Raw genomic sequence first — 17687 nt, 5'->3', positions numbered from 1 at the left:
TTGTACATTGTTACATCTTTAGTTTGTTGATGCAGTTAGAAAAATGATATTCCCTGTGAGTGAAATGTTCAAAAGAAATCCAAGTGGGAGAGACTCTGTAATGATAAATGAAATTGCATGGTCTCCACGGCCCATAAAATTGGATTTTATTTTATTATAATTGGTTTTTGATTTAAAACTCCAAGCACAAATAAAAATCTTAAAAGGAGCAGAAGTTTAAAAAGAACTATTTGAGTATCTTTATTATATGTGGTTTGACCTTAATAGTTCTCTATCGAACAATGTAACCATTTTATTGTTATTGGTGAACAGTGTATTGGATCTGTAAGAGGAATTCTTGTCAGATATTGCTACAAATTACTGACTCGTACACACCAGATTTAAAACAGTATTTACATAAGTAACCATACTAATTTGTGATCCATATTCTTATAGAAGCTGATATTTATTAATTACACATCTAATTTCTATTTTCTTATAGTCATAAATCAAATAATGCTCCCAGGTCTCATATCTTCCAAAAATATTTAAAATATGATAGTACACCTTTTAATGGTTTCTTCAAGTGCTATTTTTATCAGATGCATCAAAATGGTTGGTCCTTAAAAGAATTTGTATCTGTATATGACAAGTTACATAATTTTCTACCTGGAAAAAATTGAAAAAATGGCATTTCTTAAATGTTTTGTTCAGTATCAGGTATGTAAAAATTAAAGAAAATTGAAGGGATTTTAAAGTATTTCACAAGACAAATGAGTGCTGACAATGTGGCATTTTAAAATATAAATAGCTTTTGCACAGGAGAGCTAAGATATCTCTTCAGAAAGTGAAAGTCTGTGTGTAAATGTGTAATGTATATGGGTATTAATAACTCTTAAAGATAAGTACTTAAAATATAGACATGTTCAAGTAAGTGTAAAGTTTTGTGCCAGAAAGACATAAGAATATGTGTCCCTGAATTAGCAAGTTTGCATCTGTGACTTTTTAAAAAAATTGGTATTATAATTGCAATATTTCTTTTTTGCTTTTCACCCTTCAAACCCTGCCATATATCTCTTTCTGATGGCCTTCAAATTCATTACCTCTTTTTTTCATTAGTTGTTATTGTATTCATATACATATATGAATACACACCCACACATATATTTATATTCATAAATATAACCTACTGAGTCCATTTAGTTTTATTTGTATCTGTGTTTATAAGAATGAGCATTTGGCACTGTGCAGACATATGTTATGTTCTTCCCTGTGTATGACCACCTTTCCCACATTTGGCCATTTATCTGTAGGGTTGAAAACACATGGCTTTTTCCCCATCCATTTTGGCATGTCACATGATGACTTCTTTCTGCCTATACTTCCCAGAATCCTCCTTTTCTACTAGGCCTACCCATCATCCTGCCTGGAAAATCAGTGTTTTATTCAGCACTCAATAATACAAACACACACACACACACACAAACACACACACACAAACACACACACACACAAACACACACACACACACACACACACACACACACATATATATATATGAACATTCCCCATCACTGAGCATCTTTCTTGTATTGTTAACAATATTTACTCCATTGATAATAAAGCAAGATTTAAAGAAAATATTCTATCATCTATCCTATCCTTGTGAATCTAAAGTCTTAAATGTAACTTATCTTTAATCCTAACTAAGGAAAATTATAACCATAACTATCTGTCTTCAACTCCCTCAAAGACCACAGAAATATAATATATAAACTCTAGAAATGACAGAGACAACTCTCTGCTTGTTCAGTCACTTGAAGTTCTTCTGTAATGTTCCATCTTCAGCCTACAGCTAAATGCTGGACATATTGAAGAATCTACCAGCCCTTCCAATTCTCCTGTATTTGTTATCAAAAAGAAATCTGGAAAAATGGAAATGTTTTTAGATCTGAAAGCCATCAATAAGTAAACCAGCCATAGGCTCTCTACAGCGTGGAATGCCTTTTCCACCTCTGATACCTAAAGAATGGCCTATTACAGTTATTTATTTAAAAGATTGCTTCTTCACTATACCTTTACAAGAAAAAGATAAAGAAAAAAATTCCTTCACGGTAGCTAATTACAATAATTCTCAACTGGTCAAGAGATATCAATGGAAGATTTTGCCACAGGGAATGCTAAATAGTCCCACCCTGTGCCAATATTTTGTGCAAAAACCTTTGGAAATAATTAATAAACAGTTTCCACAATACATAATTTACCATTACATGGATGATATATTGTTGGGTGATTCTGAAGTAGAAATAATAGAAAAAATGTTTGAGAAAGTAAAGGAAGTTTTAACTTGCTGGGGATTACAAATTGCCCCACCCCAAAAAAATACAAAGAGGAAATTCTATCAATTACTTAGGATATAAAATGGTCTACAGAAAATTAGATCACAAAAAGTAGATCAGAAGAGATCATTACCAGACTCTTAATGATCTTCAAAAATTACTAGGAAAGATTTCTCAACTATAGACCATTATTGGAGTAGAAGGGCATAATTTGAAAAACTAGAAAATGACTTTAAAAGGAGACAAGGACTTAAATATTTCAAGAATACTATCATCTGAAGCAGAAAAGTAATTAGAATGGGTAGAAAAAAGGATACGAGAAGTATATGTGGACCATGTGGATTCAAAACTAGACTATGTTCTGGTTATATTATCATCTAGAGAATATCCTTCAGAGATTTTGATACAGAGGGAAGATATCATATTAGATGGATGTTTCTACCTCATAAACAGAATAAAAAACTAAAAATGACTTGATTTTAAAAGGTAAATTAAGACTTTGTCAAGTGACAGGAAGAGACCCATCAGAAATTGTAGAACCTTTAACAAATGAGGAAAATTTCTCCTTTTGCAAAGATAATGGATATTGGCAGAGAGTTTGCAGTAACCTTTTGGGAATGATTAGCAACAATTATCCCCAAAGTGAGGGAATCAAATACATAAAGAAAGCAAATTGGATCCTTCCACACATTGTAAGAAAAACACCTATCTCTGGAGTTCCTACATTCTACACTGATGCAAATAAATCAGGTAAGGCAGGATATAAATCAGGAAATATCAGTAAAGTACTTCAGATACTTTAAAATCCTGTGAAAAAGGCAGAAGTGTATGTCATTCTCATGGTACCTATGGGATTTACAGAACCCCTCAATATAGTTACTACTCTCAATATGAAGAGAGAGTAGTCTTACACATTGAGACTGCAGAATTTATTCTTGATGAAACAGAATTCACTTCATTATTTATACAATTACAAGATACAATCAGGAATAGGACTCTCTCTCTCTCTCTCTCTCTATATATATATATATATATATATATATATATATATATATATATGTATATGTATAGATAGATAGATACATATATATATATATATATATATATATATTACATCAGATCCTATGCAGGTCTGCCAGGTCCTCTAGCACAACAGATTGCTGAAAATTGATTGCTTATTAATTGGAAGTATGCTTGGGGCCTTGGAGTTTCATAAGAAACACCTCATGAATAACAAAGGAAATGTCCTACATGCTTATTCTATAACCAAACTCCTCTACTAACCCTAAAGGTATAAATAGGAATGAAATATGGCAATTGGATGTGTTTAATTTTACAGAATTTGGAAAATTAAAATATGTGCACCATACTATAGACCCATTTTCAAGGTTTCAATGGACCACTGCTCTGAGCTCTGAAAAGGCGATTCTTTGATCACACACCTATTAGAGATAATGGCCATTATGGGCATACCTGCACAAATAAAAACTGACAATGCTCTGGCATATGTCTCCAACAAATTGAAACAGTTTTTGAGTATTATTACATAAAGCACATAACCAGTATACCACACAATCCTATAGGACAAGCAGTAGTTGAGAGTTCTAACTGTACTTTAAAAGAAAGGTTCTATAAACAGGCAAGGGGAACCAAGACACGAAAACATAGATTATATAATGTTAATGAGAAAGGAAAAACAGCTGCAGAAAGACATTGAACAATAGAAAAAACCTTCTGAACTAAACTAACCAGTGTACTTCAAAGGTGTATTGACCTCAGTATGGAAAACAGAGTATGTGCTACGTTGGGGTAGGTATTTCCCCTTTGTATCTACAAAAGCTATGGATACCATCTAAGTTGATCAAGATCCAAGCTGAACAAGAGAAACATCTTAATGAAGAAAAATAACAAGTCATTTGCCAAATAGTTCCCATGAATTGTGTGGAAACCTTCAAAGATAGGTGAAGTGTTCTGTTTTTGTCTTGATAGGAGAACAGTAAACACCCATCTTCAAGCAGCCAAAAGACACTGAACATGCAGGAACCTACAGAAGAGAAGGTAGTCTCCAGAAAGAACCATCTCATGAAGAGGAATCTGATATATGGTAAAAATGTTTAATTCTAGTGAATTATGTCTACACAGGAATCTATTTCTTTTTACTTCTTAGTACTCCTTTAGTCCCAGTGAATGTAAACCATTGCTGGCTTTTGAGTTGGAATTGGCTTTCCTTCTCTAAATTCATGCTTGTTGTTAAGATTAAATTCACACTTTCTCCCTTATATCAAGAAGCCAATTGGTGTAAGGAAGAAGAAAACAGAATCTTGGGACTGTAATTTGCTTATACTCGCTTTTCTCTATGTAATCCTAATTTTCCTCATACACATCTTCATGCTTATTGTTCCCTTCTGCAAGGAATGATAAGAATTCCAAACAGAAATTTTTGAACTCTCCGGAAAGATGATAGGGCCCCACTTCATCGTTTATACTTGATTCAGCCTGATGCATCTTGACTACAAACATCACCCTAACACCAATTTAGGACTGTTATGCTTGAGACAGCTCATGACTATATAGCTGAAACGTTGCACCTTCTTTTAACACCCTAGCCAGAATTCCAGATAGAACTTCAGTCAAGCATTTCCTGACATGCAGAGACTAGCTACAAATGTTACAGCTAGTCCCCTCAAGTAATTTTGTTACTAAAAATATTCTTCCTACAGAATCCCATGGAATAATCATGGTTCATCAGGAAGTAATCTTAAAATAAGGACACCCCATTTCCCTACTCTTGGCTATTAGGGATAATATTCATTTTCATATGGTTGGTTTTAGTTACTTGGTTGGGTATGGAAGGTGATGCTCAGGCTCAAGTATCTCTTTTAGACAGGTATAGGGTATGCTTGGGAAAGGTAAGATTTAGATGAGGTATAGGTAGATTAACTTATCTTCTTGTAAATTACCTTAGTAATTATTAGTTATATACAATTGTTCCATTTATGATGTCTTGTGCACAATGTCCTTATCATATTCTATGTATATGTATACCTTTTCTTGTGTTCAAGACATTTTGTTAATTGACAAAATTTAGGATATTTTTATCATGCTGCACTATACAGTTCTACCTCTAATCTACCTCTAGTAATTGTCCTTGCATTTACTCAGGAAGTTTCAATCATTTAAAGCTAGGTTCCTGAGTAGTACAGATTATCTTCACCCATGTTTATTATACCTATGAGATTAATCAGACATAGATGCTTTATCTTCAAACACTTCATAGACCTGAAGAACATGGCATTTAAATGTTTTAATATTAATACTCCATTGACATGAGACACTATAACTTCTGACAGCACTGTGAATTTCCCGAAAATATGTTGGCACTGATATCGCTCATTCTGGAGTCCATCCTCTCCTCAGCTAATGGCCTCTTGGGAAAAGAACAGCCCCTACATCATCTACTGACTTAGACATGATGTCCTACTGTGCTTGCAGGAGACAAACATAGAGGACTGCTGAACCTTGCCAAATGAGGGTAAGACAGCTTTTCTACCTCCCTGCTTCCATAGTGGTCTGTCAGTTACTCTAGGCATTAGGAAAAACTGGTTGCACCAACATTGCTGTGAGACTGTGGGTGACTGTCTAGGTAGCCTGCTGTTTCTGTTCTCTCTGCACCATTTGGAAGCTGCCCATCTGTACTTCCTGCCCACCCTAGTATTGTTATCTTCCTTCTCAGGTCTATTATTCTCTCTTCCTAGATAGAAATATTAGGTACTAGACACTAGGACAACTCTATTGTAAATCACTGTTATGCCTTCACCCTAGGACTAGATATATAGGTCCAAATTTGTATGTTCTTGATTTTCTTTTCTTAGAGAATACTTGATATTTACTGTCTTTCTATGTAGTTTTGTATCAAGCCTAAATCTTTTCTTTAGACTAAAAGGAGAATTGTAGTGAGATATTCTCCCCACCCACACCTGTCACACTGACCATGCCCATTGGGGACAGGGGCAGGTGTGATGTGGAAGAACTAGGTCTGGGGTCAGGAACCCTGAAGCTCTCTCTTTCTTCCTGGATGGAGACAGAGGGCATCCAGAGGGATCCTTGGGGCAGAACCTGCTGGCATTCATCTATTGCAAGTTATTTCCTCCTGAATAAACATTTATTCAGCCTGTTTTCCCTGATCCTTATTTTTCCATGATATTCCATAGCAGTTGCACCAGTTTACTCCCCACCAATGGTTACTTAAGGTTCTAATTGGAAAATCTCGAATTTGTACATTTGTTTTCATTTGCACTACCCAATTGCTGAGGATTTTGAACCATTTTAAATATATTTCTTAGTAATTTTTATTTATTCTTTTGAGAATTTTCCTGTTCAGATTAATTACTCATTTCTCACTTATATCACATGGCTTTTTTTTTTGACTCTTGTATGAAATACATACTTATGTATGTACGTAGCAACAAATTTTACACTAATATCACTTTACCAGAAGCTGCCTAATGCAGTTAAGACATACTCAGTAGGAAGGAACTCACACCTAGTAATACAAACATAGCCAAATACTAAAGACTAGATAGACCATACACCCTACAGGAGAACCTACTACTGCCATTTTCCTAAATCAATATCATTTCTAATTACAGTCTACACATCTAACTTTATATCCACAGATAAGAATAGATCTGATTCCTTCATTAAAGGATCTTCCCATCCCCCAGTAATTGTAAACCATTACCAATATCCACAAGTGATCAAAATGCAGAAAATAAGTGACCATCTATTGCCTACCCCATCTATACTATAAGTCCAACACCTATGACTTAGGAAACATCTTTGTAGAAGGGGCTCAAGAAATTTACATATTATTGTCTATAGCTTTTCTTCTAAGGCAAGTGACTTTTGCATTTTGACTGGTGTCATCAATGTGTAGGTTTTATTTATGTAACCATATTTTTAAGATTTCACAGATATAGCTTCCCTGTTATGTCTAGAAGATAATGTTTCACAGGAGGCATCCTTTTCTTTTGGAACTTATAATATTTAACTGACAGGGAGCACCAGTTTTCTCTAGAGACAAAACTCCTGATAGACTATTCAGCTCAGAGCAGTCAGCTCTAAAAACATGTACATAGAGGCAGTACTAGAAGAATTAGGAAGAGTATGTATATAACAAAACTAATTAAAAAAATAAAAGTAATGATTTGAGAGTGGAGGCAACATGGGAGAAGTTGAAGTAGGGATGGAAAAAATGATATGCCCATGGAAAAACTCAAAAAATAAAAGCCTATATTAAAATAAAAACAAAAACTTAGAAAAATAGTAAATTTTTGAAGTGAAACATATATCTAGGTTATAATATCCACTCTATCATTTATGCCCATCATTTAGATGGTTTATAAACTGAAAATATACTGATATGATATATGTAAAACTCTTAATATTGGAATGTATGTTATGTGATATATATGCATATTCATATATGTATAGCTCTCAAATATTGATTTTGCTCTCTTTTAGTTAAGCTGGAATTACTTGTGATTACAGAAGAGAATTATAATGGATATATAAATAATTCACAACATTGCATTAAGTATGATTCATAAAATAATGTACTCTAAATTTAATTCAATTCTTTTATTTAGAGGCAATCTTACTTTGCATAGCAATCCCCTAGTATCCACTCCCTCCCACCCTCCCATGCTCCCCACAACTCCCCCATCCACTCCCCAATGATAGTGAGGATTTTATGGGAAATCATCAAAGGCTGTCACATCATTTCGGGGAAGGCCTAGGCCCTCCTCTGTGTATCTGGACTGAAATAGTATCCCTCCATAGGGAATGGCCTCCAAAAGTCAATTTGTGCAATAGGGTTAAATACTGGTTCCACTGTTACAGGTCCAATAGACTGCACAGGCCTCATATCTGGCACCGACATTCAGAGGGTTTGTTTTGGTTCAATGCTGGTTCCCTAGCTTTATGACTGGGATCCGTGTATGCTCATTAGGTCAGGTCAGCTGCTTCTGTAGGTTTCTCCAGCACGGTCTTGACTTCTTTGCTCATCCCTTCTTCCTCTCTACAACTGGATTCCAAGTGTATGGTTCAGTGCTTAGCTGTGGGTACCTGGTTCTCCTTCCATCAGTTAGTGAATGAAGGCTCCAGGATCATCAATCTCATTGTTTGTGAAGGTCATCAAAGGTGGTCTTTCTACTATTGCCTAGATTCTTAATTGGAGTCATCTTTATGGATCTCTGAACATTTCCCTAGTGCCAAATTTCTCTTTAAATATACTGGCTCCCTCTTAAAGTATCTCTTTTCTTGCTCTCTTCTGTTCCTCCCTGGACTTAGTCTTCCTGATCTCTCTGTTCTCTACCCCCTCTCTCCCATTCTCTTTTTCCTACCTCTACCTTCCCCCCACACCCTGGGCTCATGCTCCCAATTTGCTTAGTTTTTTTGTTTGTTTGTTTGTTTGTTTGTTTGTTTTTTGTTTGTTTTTTCTTATTCCCCTTCTTTGGGGGAACATGTATTTCTCTCTTAGGATCCTCCTTCTCTCCTAGTTTCTCTGGTGGTGTGGATTTTAGGCTGGTAGTCCTTTGCTCTATGTCTAATATCCATATATGAGTGAGTACAAACAATGTTTGTCTTTCTGTGACTAAGTAACCTCATCAGGATGGTTTCTTCCAGTTCCATCCATTTGTCTGCGAATTTCAAGATTTCATTTTTTTTTTCTTTCTGCTAATAGTCCATTGTGTAAATATACCACATTTTCTCTATCCATTCTTCAGTTTAGGAGCATCTAGGTTGCTTCCAGGTTCTGGCTATTACAAACAATGCTGCTATGAACATAGTTGAGCATATGTCCATGTATGGATGATGTTCATCTTTTGGCTATATGCCCAAGAGTGGAATTGCTGGATCTTGAGGTAGATGATTCCCATTTTCCTGAGAAACCTCCATACTGATTTCTAAAGTGGCCTCTCAAGTTTGTACTCTCACCAGAAGTGTAGTAGTATACCCCTTTCTCCACATCCTCTAGCATGTACTCTCATTTGTGGTTTGATTTTAGCCATTCTGGTCTGTGTAAAGTGATATCTCAGAGTTGTTTTGATTATCCTTTCTCTGATGGGTAAGGATTTTCAGTACTTTCTTAAGTGTTTCAGCCATTTTAGATTCCTCTATTGAGAATTCTCTATTCAGTTCTGTACTCTACCTTTTAATTGTATTATTTGGTATTTTGGTGACTAGCTTCTTGAATTCTTCATGTATTTGGAGATCTTTCATGGAGATCTGTCAGATGTAGGGTTGATGAAGATATTTTTCCATTCTGTGGGATGCTGTCTTGTCTTGTTGACTGTGTCCTTTACCTTATAGAATCTTTTCAGTTTCAGGAGGTCCCATTTATTATTAATTCAATTTTTTAACACTAAAGTCCAGCATGATCCTGTGAAGACCAGGTTGGACTTGTTAAATCCTTCCTCCTCTACAATCTTTAACTACCGAACAATAGCTAACAATGTGAACTGCATCAGCCCCAGTGCTGCCTTCTGGGACACAGAGGGTATGTCTTCTAAATGATCATCCAGAACTGATGCCCAAATGACATAAGGTCATCGTCTTCCAGTACTGCTCAAACCACCACATTATGAAAATAGGAATTTGGCATTTTATCATCCAATATATTTAACTTCTGAAAGAGTAAAATTTGGAAGAGATAACAGAAATCTCCAAGAGAGGATGAGTATCTTATTGATCATAGGAAAAGAAAAGGAAGAAAAATTACAGAAAAACAGAATAGATTTTATAAATGATTTTTAATACCACAGCAATCTATAGGATAATGCTACTCATGGATTCTCTTTCCACATAGTGAATATAACATATTTCTTTAAATGTAGTATGTGTGAGTTATCTCCATAGCATTGATATTAAATTTTTTATTTAGTCTACTGTGCTTTGGCCCTAGCAATGCATTTTGAAATGGATGGTTTTGTTTGTAGATTCCCAGGTATCTAACATGTTGGTTGAAATATCTACTTATTTTCTTCAATTTATGCTTTAAGATTTTATAACAAAAATTGATTGAAGTTATTTTTCTAAATATCCATATGCAACATCCTTAACATGATTAATCAATAATAGCATGGAACACAAGTAATTATACTGTTAACAGTGTACTTCCTGACCAGCCTTTGCTCTCCCCCCCCCATTTTCCCCTTCTCTCTTTACCATCTCACACAATTATTCTTACCCCAATTTTTATCAAACCAATAATTTTCAATTCCATGCATATATGACATGACAAAACATTTGTATTTATCTTACTATCCTGACCTATTTCACTAAAAATACTGTCTAGGTCCATCCATGTTGTCACAAATGACTTAGTTGGTATATTTAATACTCAGTAGTTTTCCATACTGTATTTACTCCCCCACTTCCTTTATAATTGACTTATGGGGTTTTTTTAAAAGCATATCCTGACCTCACCCAAGTAAGAAATGGCTATATTCTTTCTTTTTTGTTTTTGTTTTTGTCTTTCGAGACAGGGTTTATCTGTGGCTTTGGAAACTGTCCTCGAACTAGTTCTTGTAGACCAGGCTGGCATCTAACTCACAGAGTTCCACCTACCTCTGCCTCCTGAGTGATGGGATTAAAGGTGTGTGCCACCACTACCTGGAATGAAATGAATATTTTCAAAAGAGCAAAAGAATAAAAATATTGACTAATATGGGGAAAAAAAGGAATCACCTGCATTGCATTGTTGATGAGCATGTAATTTAGAAGAGCCATTGTGGAATATGTTATAGAAGTTCCTAGAGAAACTAAAAGACAGATTGCTCTATGTATGGTTCAGCAATCTCACTACCTCACATGTGCTCAGAGAAATATAATCAGCAGATTTATGTGACATCTCTATTTACATGTTTGCTGCAATGCTATTCAAAATTCCGTCTTTCTTAACACTGAGTGAACCATTTTGATATGCCCTACAATGTAATTTATTATTTTCTACAAACAGATTTTTAAAAATCTATACTTTTTATCTTTTTATTACTTGTGGTTGCTGTTAGTGTGAAAGAAACTGCCATTGACTTTCCATCTATTTCAACATAGTCAGTTTCAGTCAATATATTTATTCAAGTATGGACAATTGGTGGAATTTAAACTTAATATATAGAAATTTTATTGCATATTTTTGTAGAATAGGTAGTGGTAGACATGTTAAAAAATCATTTACTTTAAATAATTCTGTATTTCTTCACTGAAATAACTACAGTTGACCATTAAATGTAAATACATTTGAGTTATAATAGAAGAAATCATTCTTTATGCCCACAAATCTTCTATTTCTCAGTATATTTTTCCTTACTATTATATAGCTGAGTTTTATTACTGAAATATTTTTGAATTTGGATTTTTAAGAGGAATAATTAACTATAAATGATACTTAAATCAACTTAATTGATCTAGTTTTGTCTACTTTGCTTTAATTTTACATTATAAAGTATTCATTTCTTCTCTTCCTTTTTATCTCAATTCTGATTTTTCTCACACTTCCTTTCATAAATTAAAACTAAATTTATTAGTGGGGTAGAGCAAGTAGGCTTACTTAGTGGTAATGTCTTATTTGGGATGTGAAAGTGGAGTGAGTGATGACATATACGCAGAGAAATGTCCCATTTGAGAATGCAAAGCCAAATCGAAGGCAAGGTATGTACGTATGGAGAATACAACTGGCATTGAGTACAGTAGGTGTAGGCTGTCCCATGGAGTTAAAAGTACAAATAACATCAGAAAAGCATCCCTCATACAGAATTGTGTGTGACTATAAGCAGACAAAAAAAAAAAAAAAAAAAAAAAAAAAATAAAAAAAATTATTCATGCATTTAGATAACCTGATTCAGGTATCAGAGGTTTCAATACTAGAGGAAACGAAATGTTCCTTGACTGAAGAAAGTGCAACAGTGTATGCCAAAATCAAAGCAAGTGAGGAAGGTCTTCATGTAGACTGGTGGTAGCCTACTGTGGAACTGTAAGCTCTAATAGAACAAATTTATCAAGAGTTGAATATAAACTATCATAGCCAGAGTGAAATACAGAAAGCTTCTGACGGAAGTTGTGTCATAGTGTGGCACAAGGGGTGACACATGACAATTCAGGAAGGTATCTTCCAGTTGGGTAATTATACAGTGAACTATAGCAGACTCTGTTTTTATTTAATACATTTGTATTTTGATATTTTTATACTGATAAAATGTGTTCAGTTTACTCTGACTTCCCATCCTTGTGAATACCCTCTTCCTTACAAATCCCTTTCTTAAATTCCCATGTCATTTTATATTGTGATCTCTTGGGCTTATACATGGTAGAACGTGTGCCTACTGATCTAAAAATATACTGGAATGTGGTGGAATTATCAGTGGGTACACAACTGAAGGTAGTAACTGCCCTTGTCCTGGAATTGCTCAGTCACCAATAGTTCACTAGGGAGGAGTGGGACTCACAGTCCCCTTGTTGATTATCTGTTAACAGAAATGATCTTCTGTAGCTCCATTACAGACAGCCACTACATGATATGAGTTTTTGTTTGAAACAGTTGTGTTGCTCCCAAAATATGACATTATCACACCCTCTCCATATCTTATTGTTACTGAATTCTTTCTGTTATCAATTCCATGATGTTCCTTGTGCTTTACAGCAGAGGTGGGGTGTTTGCAAATATCACACTTAGAGTTGAATATACAACAATTATTCTCAAGAACTTTAGAGTCTCTGCATTCACCATCATTCATAGCAAGGATGGGCTATGCTGATTAAGAGTGAGAGTGGCAAGTGTCTATTGACAGAAACATATTTAGAAGGAAGACAAACACTGTCAACTTAGCAAATAACAGAGGTTAATTTTATCTAGGATCTATAGTAAGTAAAGGCATTTGAGTGCAATTTCAATGGCATGCACACATCCTTTACTGTGTAGCTGGTTTTAAATGGAAATAGAGAGGTTGGACACCCCATCATAGTCATGCCACAATTTCACTAGGTAGATATATCTTGCCTGGTACACATGAATTTATATTCTAGAATTCACGGTTGTGTCTGATCACCCCCCCCCATAGCCCATGTAATACCTCCCATAAAGAAGAAAGTTCAGATGGTTTTGTTGTTGTTTTCCCCCATATCTTGCAATGTGGTGTCCTTAACAATAGGTTGTTGTAACCTAGCTATGGTCAGAAACCAAGAGAAATGGCAATTACTTTTATTGTTTAGGGGGCTTCAAGGCCCTCTATGATTAATAACTCATACAAGATGTCCCACCTGGTTTCAATTGAAAATTAGTCTGCATAAGCATGAGAGATAGTTATTGTACAGAAAGAAAAAGTTTAAAAGAAACAGCTAATTCAACCTATTCAAGAAGTTCAAAAATTACATTCTCATAAAAAACCTCAAAGTCAGAAATTGATACCCAGGGTATATTAAACTGATGCTAATAAAAATGAAAGTTTGAAAAATTCTTATGAAAAACCACAAATCTAGTTGTTTAAATTCAACTGGCAATACAAATACCTACTTCTTTTTTGATGAGGCATATTCAATTAAAAAAAATAAGTACAAAATAGAGACATAAGTAAACCACAACATCAAAAGCAAGAATATAAAATTTTGACAAAATTTGACATTAATACAATATCTTTTGATGATTTCTTATAGGTGCAGGATATATTTTGATCAGACTTATGTCATTAGTCTTTATGTCTACTTCCATGTATGGTTGAATTTCTTTTCTTTTCAATAAAAAAATCATAAAGAAGCCAGAAACAAGGGCTTTGCATGTTATATGACATTAGCATTTATGACAACATAAAATTCACATTACAAACAGTAAAATAAACACAGAGTTCCAGATACAGAATGGAAGGTTCCCACTGTGGTTGTCTGTATGTGTTTTAGCTGGTATCTATTGATGTGTTTTCTCATTTATTGTTTCACTGACTAATATTCTCACATATTCATCTATTATATTGAGTATAGGGTTTTTTTCCCCAAAGACTTTTTTGAGGGTATTTTAATATTTTTTCTTTTTTATTTGAAAATAGTTTCTTCTTGCATTCAATACTTCCCCATTTAACCCCATGACCCACTCTGCATATCTCCCTACAGGAAAAAAAAAAAAGACGGTCTTCAAGAGACAACAACCAAACATAACAAACACAAAATACATTAGCCTTGGAAAAAACCCTCATATCAAGGCTGTACAAGGCAATACAACAGGAGGAAGAGTTCCAAGCTAACAGCCATACACATATCCAGGAAACCTGGTGCAGACCTTTTCAGTCCCTGTGCTTGCTGCATCTGTCTCTTTGAGCTCATATTTACCCTGCTTAGTTGATTAAGTGGGCCATGTTCTCCTGTATCCTCCATCCCTAAAATCTAACAATCTTTCTTCTTTCTCTTCTACTGGGTTCTCTGAGCTCTGAGAGAAGGGAACTGATGGAAACTCAGAGAATCTGGAGGTGGGTCTCAGCACCTTCTGCCATCTATTGCCAGAGGAAGCCTCTCTGGTGAAAACTGAACAAGGCACAGATCTACTAGTATAGCAGACTATCATTAGTAATCATTCCCCTGTTTATTGACAAGTAGTGTTTGTTTCTACCCTAGGTTTCAGGGCTATCTATTCTCTGGTTTCTGGCCATCTAAGCAGTGGCACCCTATCATACTGAAGGTATTTTTGTACATTATCAAAAGTTCTGTGTCACCAATGTCAAGGCATATATGTAGGCTGGACAGACGGTAGGCCAACATTTTTGAGGCTGGGTTATTGTTTTAGTTAGAGATTAATAGCTGTAAAGAGACAACATGACCATGACAGATATTTTTTATTTTAATTATTTATTTTTTATTTTACATGTCAATCCCAGTTCCCTTTCCCTCCATACCTTCTGCCCTCCCACTTACACTATCTGCCCCCTCACATGCACCCTGACCACCCTCCCCTCCCATCCCATCACCCCAATTCCACATGTAGGGCAATGCCATCCAGGTGGGGTCATGTATATCTGACAGGTCATGTGAAGTAGGGACTAGGATTCCTCTCCTGTCTCTAGGTTAAGGCATTATCCCTCCTAGGTGATGTGTCCCCAAGGTCCATTTGTGCACCAGGGATACATCCTAAATCCACCATCTAAGGTCCCTTAGACTGCTCAGTCCTTCTAGTTGAGACCCATATTCAGGGGGGCCTGATTCAGTCCCATGATAGATTCCCAGCATGCCAGTCTGGGGTGGGCCGTTAGCTCCTCCTTGTTCAGGTCAGCTCTCTCTATGTGTTTCAGCAACCTGGTCTTGTACTCTACCTCTGCATCTGGATTCTAGTTCAACCCAGTGTTTAGGTATGCATGTTTGCTTCTGTTTCCAACAGGTAATAGATGAGGGCTCCATAATGGAGGATAAGTTAGTTCTTGCTCTCACTATTCGGGAAGGGCATTTATGATAGCCTTTCCACGGTTGCTCAAATTCTTAGTTGGCAGCAGTCTTGAAGGTATTTAGACCTTTCTTTAGGTTCAGTTTTATCTTCAAACCAATAATGGCTCCCTCTTTTATGTTCATTTTCTATTTTCTCTCTGTCTCTCTGTCTCTCTGTCTGTCTCTCTCTCTCTCTCTCTCTCTCTCTCTCTCTCTCCTATTCCTTTTTTTTTTTTTTTTAAACAGATCTTGCATCAAGTTTATTTGTAAAAACAGCATAGGGCACAGGTCATCTGCAGATAGTGTATAGATGTGTCACACCAGTCCATCTGTCTTCACAGTGGCAGAAACCATTTCTATGGGGCCTTGGTGCCTTTGGGAGCCTGAGCTGGAGCTGCAGCCTGGCCTTAGATGGAGCCGAGGCCTCTGCCTTGGTTTGAACCTTGGGCTTTGGTTGTCAGAGCCTATGACCCTTGGCCATGTACTTTCTAACCCTGAATCAATCTTCCTAGTCACACATGATTTCCTCTCCTCCCCTTATCTTTCTCCTACTTCTCTTTCCATTCACTGCCCCCCCCCACTTCACATGTGCTCTGGGGGACTTGTCCCTTCCTCCTTCTGTGAGGGACTTTATATGAATCTCTTACAATACACCTTGTATCCTAGTTCCTATGGTGGTATGAATTATAAGCTGGTGATCTTTGATCTGGGTCTAAAATCCATATATGAGCAAGTATATACCATGTTTCTCTTTTTGTGACAGGGTTACCTCATTCAGATTGGTTTCTTCAAGTGGCAACCTCTTGCCTGTGAATTTCAAGATTCCATTTTTTTTTTTCTGCAGAGTACTATTCCATTGTGTAGATATGGCATATCTTCTTTATCCATTCTTCAGATGAGGGGCATCTAGGTTGCTTCCAGGTTCTTGCTATTACAAATAATGCTGCTATGAATATAGTTAAGCATATGTCTTTGTTGAGTGGATGTGGATCATTTGGGTATATGCCTAAGAGGGGGATTGCCGGGTCCTGTGGTAAACTAATTCCTTGAGGAACTGCCATACTGATCTCCAAATTTGCTATACCAGTTTGCTCTCCCACCAGCAGTGGAGGAGTGTTTCCCTTTCTCCACATCCTCTCCAGCATAATAAATCTTTGGTGTTTCTAATTTTAGCCATTCTGGCAGGAATAAGATGGTATCTCAACTTGTTTTGATGTGCATTTTCCTGACAGCTAAGGATGTTGAGCACTCTCTTAAGTGTCTTTCAGCCTTTTTGATTTCCTCTATTGAGAATTCTTTCTTCAGTTCTGTATTCCATTTTTAAATAGGGTTATTTAGTGTTTTGTTGACGAGTTTCTTGAGTTCTTTGTGTATTCTGGAGACCAGCCCTTTGTCAGATGTAAGATTGGTGAATATCTTTTCCCAGTCCATGGGCTGCCGTTTGGTCTTGTCCACTGTGTCCTTTACCTTACAGAAGCTTTTAAGTTTGAGGAGGTTCCAATTATTAATTATTGATCTCAGTGTCTGTGCTCCTGGAGTTATGTTCAAGAAGCAGTCTCCTATACCAGTTTGTTCAAGGGTACCTCCTACTTTCTCTTCTAAGAGGTTCAATGTGGCTGGATTGATGTTGAGGTCTTTGATCCATTTGGACTTGAGTTTTGTGCATTGCGACAGACATGGGTCTATCTGCAGTCTTCTATACACCCTCATCCAATTGTGCCAGCACCATTTGTTGAAGATGCTGTCCTCGCCCCATTGTATAATTTTAGCTGTTTTGTTGAAAATCAGGTGTTCATAGGTGTGTGGGTTAATATCAGGATTTTCAATTTGATTCCATTGGTCTACCTGTCTATTTTTATGCCAATACCAGGCTGTTTTCAGAACTATAGCTCTGTAGTAGAGCTTAAA

Source organism: Phodopus roborovskii, unplaced genomic scaffold (assembly GCF_943737965.1).
Source record: "Phodopus roborovskii unplaced genomic scaffold, PHOROB, whole genome shotgun sequence".
Taxonomy (NCBI): domain Eukaryota; kingdom Metazoa; phylum Chordata; class Mammalia; order Rodentia; family Cricetidae; genus Phodopus; species Phodopus roborovskii.
The sequence above is the reverse complement of the archived record's forward strand: the minus strand, read 5'-3'. Positions refer to the sequence as shown.